The sequence below is a fragment of the Metopolophium dirhodum genome, chromosome 1 (assembly GCF_019925205.1).
Source record: "Metopolophium dirhodum isolate CAU chromosome 1, ASM1992520v1, whole genome shotgun sequence".
Lineage (NCBI taxonomy): Eukaryota > Metazoa > Arthropoda > Insecta > Hemiptera > Aphididae > Metopolophium > Metopolophium dirhodum.
The window spans coordinates 43,050,589-43,062,485 of record NC_083560.1 but is presented as its reverse complement, the minus strand read 5'-3'; the positions used below and the strand labels follow the sequence as shown (position 1 = coordinate 43,062,485).

At 32.6% G+C, this 11,897-nt stretch overlaps 2 pseudogenes; one reads left to right on the top strand and one right to left on the bottom strand.

The window, feature by feature from the left end:
- Positions 1–6,634: 6,634 nt before the first annotated feature.
- Positions 6,635–8,073, bottom strand: LOC132939103 (uncharacterized; annotated as a pseudogene).
- A 1,507-nt stretch (positions 8,074–9,580) lies between these two features.
- LOC132939094 (E3 SUMO-protein ligase PIAS4-like) lies at positions 9,581–10,819 on the top strand (annotated as a pseudogene).
- Positions 10,820–11,897: the final 1,078 nt, after the last annotated feature.

Here is an 11,897-nt window from a genome sequence, read left to right as displayed (position 1 = left end):
TAAAGCCGTGAAAACGACGATACTGCTTCATACTAAAACCAAATTGGTGACCTTCCTTTTTAAAACCTTCTACGTCTGTACAGCAATTATTTTTACGCGTTAAGCAAAATTGGAGAGACAATTGGTCTCTTGGAACCATTGACGCAAGTACCGGAAGTACAAACGTCCTAAAAACAATCGCTGACAGTGCGAATGCGAACGTCGTGAGTGCGAACGCAGGCGCCGCAATGACGAACGCCAATCCCGAGGACTTAACGCGTTCCATTGCTATACTTCTATTGCTACTTGTAACAAAAAAAAAACCTTTCGACCACTGCGGACATTACCGGTGCCTAAACAAAGTAACAAGTGCGGATCGTTACCCGTTACCTCCACTACTTTACCGCAAATCTGACAGGGAGCACAGTATTTACCAAGCTTGATCTGGTCTGGGCATACCATCAGATCGCCAAGCAGGACATACCGAAGACAGCCTTAATAACACCGTTCGGATTATTTTAATTTTGGCCTTCGCAACGTCGTCCAGACGTTCCAACGCGTAATTAACGATATGTTAAGCGGGCTAAATTATTCGTTCTCCTGCATCGACGACGTTCTAATCGCGCCACGCAACCTCGATGAACACGGAAAACACGTTCACATGGTCCTTGGAAGTTGTCAAGATTACGGCATAGCTATCCATTCCGTAAAATGTGTTTTCACAGTCGGCTCATTATTTTTTTAGGGCCACAACATAAATAAGGATACGTGCCGCTCGACGTCAGTACACATTACGGCAATCCACGAATGGCCGCTGCCAGCGACAAAATAAAGTTTATAAAGATGTTTGGGTTCCTTAAATTTTTATAGACACTTGACCGGTGAACCGTTGTCACGGGCAGATGAGATGCGAACAGTTTTCGAGTCTTGTCGCACCGCATTGGTGGATACGAAAGAACTGGCTGACTCGCTAATGAACGTCTCACTCTGCCTAAGTACTGACGCTTCCAATACGGCCGTAGGAGCCGTACTCGAGCAGTTGTCCAACAAAGGCTAGTAGCCACTGGGATTTTACTCTAAGAAACTGTAAAAAAAGTAACAGAACATACGATCGCGAGCTGCTCGCCGCATACAATGTACACGTCACTTTCTATACGTGACCGAGGAACAACTCGCTGCTCACCGACCACAAACCATCAAATTCTCTGTTCACTTTATGAGAATCTGGTAGTTTGTGAGACTACCAAAAACCACCCACGACCAAAGGGGAACACTTTCGTCGTGACCTATGAGCCGCACCGCGTGATGACCCGAGGGCCAAGTCGGTGGAGCTCATAGGCTATGTTACGCTCAACGGCAAGCTGAATGCCGAGGATTTATTTAGGGGAAAAGATTATGTTAAATAATAATATGGGAGTTTTAGGTAATCATGTGGATTTATTTTACATGTTTATAAGTTAAATAGTAATAAGTTTTGACATTATAATAATAACAATTTCGGCATTAAGGTATAATAATAGTTTTTTGGCATCATAATAATATATAATACGGGGTTGGCACATAGCAATTATAATAATTTTCACACATTTTTTCTCGGCCCACTGGAGGTGGCATTCCATGTTATTTATGGTGTGCCCTCGCAGGGTTACCGGGGAAAATGTTATGAAAAAGGGGGGGACAGGGTGGAAAAATTAATAACATATTACGACGGTTGACTGGTGGTGACGTTGACTGGATCAGTCTGGCCCGTAGTCAGGACCCTCGTGGTTTACTTAGCCCATCATGCTGGTGATGAGTGGGTACTGGTTGTCGGACGGCGTAATGTGGACACGTGGTTGACTTAGAAAACCCAAATCAAGGGTCAGAACGTCGACCAGGTAGGTGAAGCGTCGTTGGTAAGACGTCGACCAGACCGGTGAAGCGTCGTTGAAAAAGATCGACCAGGTAGGTGGCTCGTCGTTGGTAAAAGATCAAACAGATGTGTGGCTCGTCGTTGGTAAATGATCGAACAGGTAGGTGGCTCGTCGTTGGTAAAAGATCGAATGAATTCCGCTGTAGAGACCCGACGACGGCGATGGTGCCGAGCCGGCGACGGAGCTTTTTGTTGAAGTGGGGCAGGTCAGTGTCGTATCGTAACGGGAATTTTCACAATGATCGGGGATGTTCACAGTTTTTGCTATGCCGGTGCGGTACCGCCGGACTCGACGGAGGCGCCGACAGCACCGGCGGCCGTGAGCTGCGACGCGCAGACACCGATCACTGCGGGTTGTGGGGGCCGGGGGACGATTGTTACATAATACTGCGGTAATTTCTGCATTAGCGCGCGATAACCATAACAATAGAACAATAAGGTATGCTCGTAAACGATAATATGGGTATGGGTATATTCATTATTTTTATAATAATAAGGCAAAAAATGCTGTGATGTTACAGAACCCCCCCAACAAATTGTTGAAGGTGTTCTGCAAGGATACCTGAGAACTATTTGTTGTAACGGAAGAGCGCAGAATTTGTTGGGGAAGACCATAGACTAGCAATTCGAGGGAACATAATATTTTAATTAGGGACATCATAATAATAATATCAATTACATAATAAAGTTGGGTTAGGGAGTATAAGTGGTAAGGGCACTAGCATCACAATAATAATATAATAAAACCTACACATCTGTGCGCACACAGTAAATACAATAAAAAAAACAGCACGATAGTGCGAACACGTTATAATAATAAAAACCTACCAATTATAATTTTCTGACTAGTCCAGGGAGCGATGATGATACCACTGGCCACTATATTCCTAACGGGGAATAATATAATAAAGAGAAAACTTGTTTAGGTCCCACCATGCCTTGCCATGTGTGTAAAATTAAAATGTCCAGAGTTATCTACGCAGTGCAAGGTCCATGTTATCTTGCCTGTACACAATAGTCTTATTTTTATTTTTTTGCCTTCTCTCTTCCATATTAAGTCCCCTTTAATATGGTCGTACCTGTTACAGTCGTGATCCCAGTAAAGGCATAGACTGTCTCAGAGTCCCTTCTCCCTTCCCCGATTAGGAATATAGTGGCCAGTGGTATCATCATCGCTCCCTGGACTAGTCAGAAAATTATAATTGGTAGGTTTTTATTATTATAACGTGTTCGCACTATCGTGCTGTTTTTTTTATTGTATTTACTGTGAATGCCACCTCCAGTGGGCCGAGAAAAATGTGTGAAAATTATTATAATTGCTATGTGCCAACCCGTATTATATATTATTATGATGCCAAAAAACTATTATTATACCTTAATGCCGAAATTGTTATTATTATAATGTCAAAACTTATTACTATTTAACTTATAAACATGTAAAATAAATCCACATGATTACCTAAAACTCCCATATTATTATTTAACATAATCTTTTCCCCTAAATAAATCCTCGGCATTCAGCTTGCCGTTGAGCGTAACATAGCCTATGAGCTCCACCGACTTGGCCCTCGGGTCATCACGCGGTGCGGCTCATAGGTCACGACGAAAGTGTTCCCCTTTGGTCGTGGGTGGTTTTTGGTAGTCTCACAAACTACCAGATTCTCATAAAGTGAACAGAGAATTTGATGGTTTGTGGTCGGTGAGCAGCGAGTTGTTCCTCGGTCACGTATAGAAAGTGACGTGTACATTGTATGCGGCGAGCAGCTCGCGATCGTATGTTCTGTTACTTTTTTTACAGTTTCTTAGAGTAAAATCCCAGTGGCTACTAGCCTTTGTTGGACAACTGCTCGAGTACGGCTCCTACGGCCGTATTGGAAGCGTCAGTACTTAGGCAGAGTGAGACGTTCATTAGCGAGTGAGCCAGTTCTTTCGTATCCACCAATGCGGTGCGACAAGACTCGAAAACTGTTCGCATCTCATCTGCCCGTGACAACGGTTCACCGGTCAAGTGTCTATAAAAATTTAAGGAACCCAAACATCTTTATAAACTTTATTTTGTCGCTGGCAGCGGCCATTCGTGGATTGCCGTAATGTGTACTGACGTCGAGCGGCACGTATCCTTATTTATGTTGTGGCCCTAAAAAAATAATGAGCCGACTGTGAAAACACATTTTACGGAATGGATAGCTATGCCGTAATCTTGACAACTTCCAAGGACCATGTGAACGTGTTTTCCGTGTTCATCGAGGTTGCGTGGCGCGATTAGAACGTCGTCGATGCAGGAGAACGAATAATTTAGCCCGCTTAACATATCGTTAATTACGCGTTGGAACGTCTGGACGACGTTGCGAAGGCCAAAATTAAAATAATCCGAACGGTGTTATTAAGGCTGTCTTCGGTATGTCCTGCTTGGCGATCTGATGGTATGCCCAGACCAGATCAAGCTTGGTAAATACTGTGCTCCCTGTCAGATTTGCGGTAAAGTAGTGGAGGTAACGGGTAACGATCCGCACTTGTTACTTTGTTTAGGCACCGGTAATGTCCGCAGTGGTCGAAAGGTTTTTTTTTTTGTTACAAGTAGCAATAGAAGTATAGCAATGGAACGCGTTAAGTCCTCGGGATTGGCGTTCGTCATTGCGGCGCCTGCGTTCGCACTCACGACGTTCGCATTCGCACTGTCAGCGATTGTTTTTAGGACGTTTGTACTTCCGGTACTTGCGTCAATGGTTCCAAGAGACCAATTGTCTCTCCAATTTTGCTTAACGCGTAAAAATAATTGCTGTACAGACGTAGAAGGTTTTAAAAAGGAAGGTCACCAATTTGGTTTTAGTATGAAGCAGTATCGTCGTTTTCACGGCTTTAAAGTCCTCGCAATAATGATTTACCAGGTTACCAAGTACGAATTTAAATTCTCGCAAACACAATTTAATAATAATATTTTTTGTTTATTGAATATAAACGAGTGTGCGAAAAATTAGTTAAAAAATATATTATGCACAATAATTCAGCAAATAAATTTACATGTATGACAAAAGTACCTATAGCAAAATATAAAATGTACGACACGAATATAATGGTTATCGACAAACAAGCGTCGGCACTTTACAAAGTAGGAAAAACGTGGTTTTTGCGTGTCTTTACAACTCGGCGGTGTCGATGCGAGTTTGACGACGTTCGTCCGGGTAAACAATCGTGAGTTCAGCAGCAGCTGCATCGGTTGGAGGTGACGTCGTGGAGGCGATCGGGTGGCTGGCGTCCCGATACCGCGGTTACTGCGACGATGCTGATATCGTGTTGTGGGACGCCACAGGTGATTATAGGCCATCTGTTATAGGTTATGTGTCATAGTCCATATTGCTTAACCTTTATTTTATCTTAAATCGTGTTTATAAACGTAAAGTAAACTACTTTTATAAGTATAATTTTTATTGTGTACCTACTTCCGTTTTTGAATCGTTTTAACATAAACAGTATTTACTATTTGTTTACCTAGTCCTAGTGATGGTTTGGACGAAAAACCACTTGATGATTGTTTATTGAACATGTTTCAACGTGAAATTTCACTCAATCAAGTCTTGTCGGTCGTTCATGAAAGTAAAATTGCGAAATCGATTAGGTAGACATTCAATAAATTGTAAGTATTACCTATCAGTTTAATATTATTATAATAACATAGTAAATCAACTGAGCATAGGTATTGTATAGATTATCTAACAGACCCCAACCAAAATTGTAGATTACAATGGCACGTAGATTTTTATTCGAGAAGAACCTGAACACTGAATTTTATTTCGTTTAATCCATACTTCCAGTTATTCAGGTGGGGCCAAGTGCAGATTAGTGAGACTTTTATGGTATAGGCTAATTTGTTATTAAATTTAAAGATATCAATAATTTTTACCAAAAATTAAAAAAATTGTAAGAGTATCAATACTTGTTATAAATAAACAAAAAATAATGTACATACGCAGGTATATTTATGAATAAACGTTGATCTTATTTATAGTACCTACTACAAATGAGTATGAAATGTATTATAAATAACTTAATAGCCCACACAGCACATAAATATTTTCTATGTTTCTTAAAAATATTTTGCTCTTAATAATATGCATCCTATATATGTTTTTAGATCATCGAATTATATTTTACCTATATCATAAAAATATTTTTTGGCCACCTTTTAAGTCCTACAAAATAATTATGGGTTATTTTCAAAATATCTTGGTATATCTTATAAATATTTTGTTTAAATATCTTAAATATATCTATGTAAATATTTTTTAAATACATATTTATAATATCTTATTTTCTTTTGATTTATTATTATACCATGTGATTTAAAGGAATAATATAGGTGGTGGTTGAAAATATTATTATATTATATACCAGCTGCATAATTACAGTAAATTGTAAATATATCGGCATAATCTATTGTGCTTCTTATTTTAAAAATATTTTAATACCTAATAAATTAATCATTGATTATATTGTCTGTCTTGGTGATCCTCATATTTTTTAACTATCTATATATAATAATATCTTATAGTTACTATATTTTAGTTAATAACAATATTTATTTATGAATATCACTGTTTATTCAAATATAAAATTGCATACATTCATTATAATGTAACTATATTATTATGTATAAAATAATATTTTTATACAATAACTTATTAAAAACTTAATTCAAAAATACCTAATACAAAAGTTAAACATTTTAAAAAACATATTATATTATTAGTCTTTTCTTTTTGGTTTTCCACGAGCAGTTAGCATTCGCCAAGTAAGGTTTTAATGGTTTTATTATGTCAATGTCAGTACAGCTCTTATAATTTTAGACACTTCTAACAGCAGCTAAATAAACATATAATATATAATGTTTTGTATAATCTTTAACTTATTATACATTTTAATGCTTACCAAATAAGATAAATGTATATTAAATATATATTGACATAACATCATATTTAAATACATTTTTTAATAGTAATTAATAATATCTTTTTTTTACCAATTTAATTTTATAGCCATCATCCAACAACTTTTGTTCAAAGCCATCCAATTCTCCAAAAGAGGTAAGAGGGAAATTCCAAGTTTCATCAATACAATTGGTATGTAAAACATTACCATTACTATTATATGGATAATCATTACTGGCTGCGTAGAGCATCATATTTGTTTGTCTTTCCTCAAGCCTATTCATTTTTGTTGTCATATCTTTTTAATTCATACTTAATGTTGGTAACAGATCTTATAATAGATTTATTCACTTATGATATTATTATCATTTAAATGTAAATAGAACGAGTTGGTTAACTTCTTTTTTTCTGTTAGATGAATTCTTCAAAATCAGCTGTAACAATAAATATTAAAAAAAAATTTAAAAAAAACATTAGTTAGACAACTGTTATAATATTATTATATTGTTGTTTAATTATTTTTGTTTTATTATTATAATTACATTTTTGTGTTTCATTGTCATCGACTAATACATTTGAATAAGTCATTATATCTTTTCCTGGCCACGGATGTAAATGTTTTATTAACATTTTGATGTGCCATATTGTTATTCATTATTTTATAATTCAAATCTGGATCAATATTACCTGGACATACAGTTTAAAAATGTCATTCAATTGACTTTTAATCAAAGTATTAAGAATGTGTATTCACTTAAACAAATCTAATATGCTTAAGTAATTTCTGTGATATAAGGAAATGTCAAACATCTACATTACAAAAATGTATATGTGATAGTTATACATTTAGGTATAATTTTTTATATTATTTTTAAAACTAATATACTATAGACTATAATAGATACAACAACAATAATTGACATACTATATAGTATATATGAAAAGGTTTTATATAGTACATACTCAATAATACATCTGGAGAATGATTTCTTACAAATGGTTTATATGTTTCATATGTTTAATATATCACTGATGCTACTGCTGATTTCTACAAATATATATTTCTAACATTATAAAGTTTATAAAATTAATATTTAACCATTAAAATATTTTAGCTTTATCAAGCTCTTTACCATCAGGTTTATTTTAAGTTTGATTATTATCAGCATAATATGTGTCAATACTTTTGATATTATTTACAATAGTTTCTGAAATATAGAAGAAACATTAAGATATGATAAATTATCAACCACCCATGTTTAAACTTAAAATCAAATACCTGTACAATATAGGTAAATTTTACATATATCATAATTATATTATATCGGCATCTACATTCTATATTTCAACATATTATTTACCTTTGCTATTTTTAAATAATTTTTTTACAATACAAATTTCCTGAATTTAGATTAATCAAAACTAGTTCGCTCATTAAAGATAAAAAAACTTCAGTTATATGAATATTCTCTCAACATGCTAAGCGATAAATGGTTAAAGTAAAATTTATTCAAGGAAACCAATTTGAACGATTTATTATGAATACACTTTATCAGTTTTTCAACGAAGAATTTATTCTTCTTAAGAATCTAAACGAGTATACTTCTTCTTCATAAAAAAAAATAAATGTGGAAGGGCAAACGATTTTAGTGAATGTTCCAAATACTGATTTTATACTTTGTATACCTCGGATTAATTTAACAAAAGATAATAGATGATAGAAACTATAAGTGATATAGGTATCCTGTATACCTAGATAATACATAATAATAATAACACGTAAAATTATTAAAATATCACATACCGATACGAAATCAATAAAAAACATGGAAGAATTAAAAAAAAATGTGCCTGCACTATATTATTGTATTTATTATATAAGTTATAATAATGGTGAGTATTCACGTTTTCAAAACATTTATTAATTTAATTAATACACGGGAAGGGAACGTATATATATTATAATAAGCAGACCATAATATTATATTATAGGCAATAGCATATTATGCCATATTACATTATAGATTATATACAAATATGTTATTTATGAAACTAATATAGCTGATACATATTAAGATTTTTTACAACTTAATATATGATATATTAAATATTCCACAATCACTTTCTGTAAGCATTTCACAATAAAAAATGAATCTAAAATATTGATATTATTGAGACCTAGTTGAATTTAAAATGTAAAAAATAACAATATATTTATATAAATATATATATATATATATATATTATTGGGCCGCATTGTATATGTTACCTACTAAATACCCACCTGCAGCTACAATGCCTAAATTATAGCATACATTTTTTTTTAAGTCATATATAATATGACATATATTATGCATTAAAATGTAATAAAAATATAGTTAGGATGAAATTACTAGAATAAAAATCTAGAACAGTTACGCAATTTTATAATAGACTAATGTTAAACTATATTGTTTAACACATTTTTCTTTTATGATACTTAGAAAATATATTAAATACATTTAATATACTATATTTTTGATAATAAAATCATAAAATATTTTTAAAATATAATCATCTTACAAATGTTGTGTGAGAGGTGTAGGTGTGTATATAATATGTACATGAAATTTCGAAGTAATTTTTTAAACTATTATTATATATAGGTATGTACTTGTTAAACTATAATTTGTTTTTGTTTTTTTGATTTAAGGCTAGAAGAACTTTAACAAATTTTAAAAACTGGTTATCTGGGGAAATCTGATACCAAACAATCCCCAATCATACCCAAAAAACAAAAGTTACGAAATAAGAAACTGTAGAAGTCTATAACTCAAGACCACAGAAAAACCAACAAGACAGGCGCCGGTTGTACAACATCCAAATATTTTACGAGACCATGCATTACCAATCTTCTACACCGCTTGGACCAAATCCAATAGAACCTATTGTTGAAACCACAAGTTCAGCTATACAATTTGAAAAGTTACCATTCTTTAAGACAGTAAAACAATTGACAAAGCCTATGCACCTCAAGTCTGATTCTAACAAATTGATTTGTAAATTTAAGCTACAAGATCGTGTTAAAAGTTCTATTCTTAAATCATGGAATTTTGAAAGAAATGAATATAAATTTCAAATAATTTTAAGATTGCAACAAATTGGACTTAATGAAAATGTTAAGGAACGTTTACCTTACAATATTAGAGTTTCTGTGAATGGACATCAATGTAGTTTACCTGAATTAAACGACCAACTAAACCCTGAAATCGTTCAGTGGCGAAACAATGATCCTATAGATATAACTGATCAAACAGATTTAAGAAAATATGGTTTACCGAACAAATTAGAAATTACATGGTCACAAGAACCACACAGTTATATAGGTTGTATTTATGTTGCCCAAAAATTGACTTGGAATGATCTGCTTGTAGAACTTGTAAAAAGACCCAAACGTGACTCTGATAAAATTAAAGAACTCTTTACAGAATCTATGGAAAATGATGACGATATGCTTGAAGATTTCCTGATTGCTTCTGTTCAGGATCCTTTTACTAACCTAAGAATGAATCTTCCTGCTCTGGGTGTAGACTGTAGACACTTACAATGTTTTGATGCAATACAATTCTTACAATTGAATGAACAAAAGCAAACATGGAAATGCCCAATATGTAAAAACAAAATTAAATTTGAAAACATTGTAATATGTGAATTTTTTTTAAACATACTTCAAAGTAATGATCTAACAGAAGAATGTGATAATGTTGTTTTTTTCAAAGATGGCACATGGTCTGAGAGAATAACAAATTCCAGTCAATCTACAGACAATATAGAAGACCTTACATTTTCAGATCCTGATGCTGAAGAAAATAGTAATAGGAACCTAGACAATGTTGATAGTGATGAGATTACTCTAAAACCAAAACGTTTTAAATATAATCCGCCTGAAGTAGTAGAAATAAATAACAGACTTGAAAACATGGATAAATCAAGAAAGTCTTTAATTGTTATAACGTTAGGTTAAACTAATGTATTTCAATTCTTACTGATCTTATATGGTATACAATTTGTTATGCTAATAACTAGTTTTTAAAAACATAGTACAACTGGTAATGATTTGTATTTTATCAAAACTGAGTTATTGTAAATAGTTAGTACTCTTAATAATGTATATAATAACTTTTAAATGCCATGAATAATATAATTTGAATACAGTAATTATTGTAAATAAATCATATTTTTCCATGTTAATATATTTATGCATCATTTAAAATATAAGGGTACCACATTACAACCTACTACTGAATATGATTGTGGCTGTAAATATGGTAGCTATTGAGATTCTTTCTCATCAGTATATAATAGGTTTAATTATTATTTTCAATAACATTAAAAAACAATTCATAGTTATAAGTTCCTATAAAATAACTTAAGTTAAAATGATTTTATTATAGAAACATCATTTGTATTTTAATAAAACTAATTGTATGATGACTTGTATTTACAGTATTTTTAATTTCTATATAATAATGTTGTATTGTTGCTTCACAATATAATTATTTTTAATTTATGTTACTATTTTTTATTTACCTACTTTTTATCAAATCCATTTGTGAGCCATTTTTTAATTTTTAAGTTAAAACAAATAGCTAACCCTTATTACAAGTTTAAATAGTATAGGCGGGCATTAACCTAACCTTACCCAGACAACTTAAACAAATGTTGAATCTAACTTAATTCAAAGTCAAAAGTACAAAACTACAGTTAAAAAATAAAATACTTAGGTATGATTGACGTAAATAAAATTATATATAAGTTAAACTAAATTACAACACTCTCAATGAATGCTTACTACAAACTGAAATAAAATAAAACGGCATGTAACAAAATCTTTATACCTAATTTATACATGCAATTCAATTAGAAAAGTTATCCAATAATTTTAAATAAAGCTTCAGTTAAATAAATATTTTAAAATGGCAAAATAGACAAAATAGAAAAATCAGCAAATAAAAAATTGAACAAAAAAATATTAAAAATTATTAAAAGTTTTAATCGTTACACAATATAATATTCTCAATTGTTAGTCATTAAATGAAAAT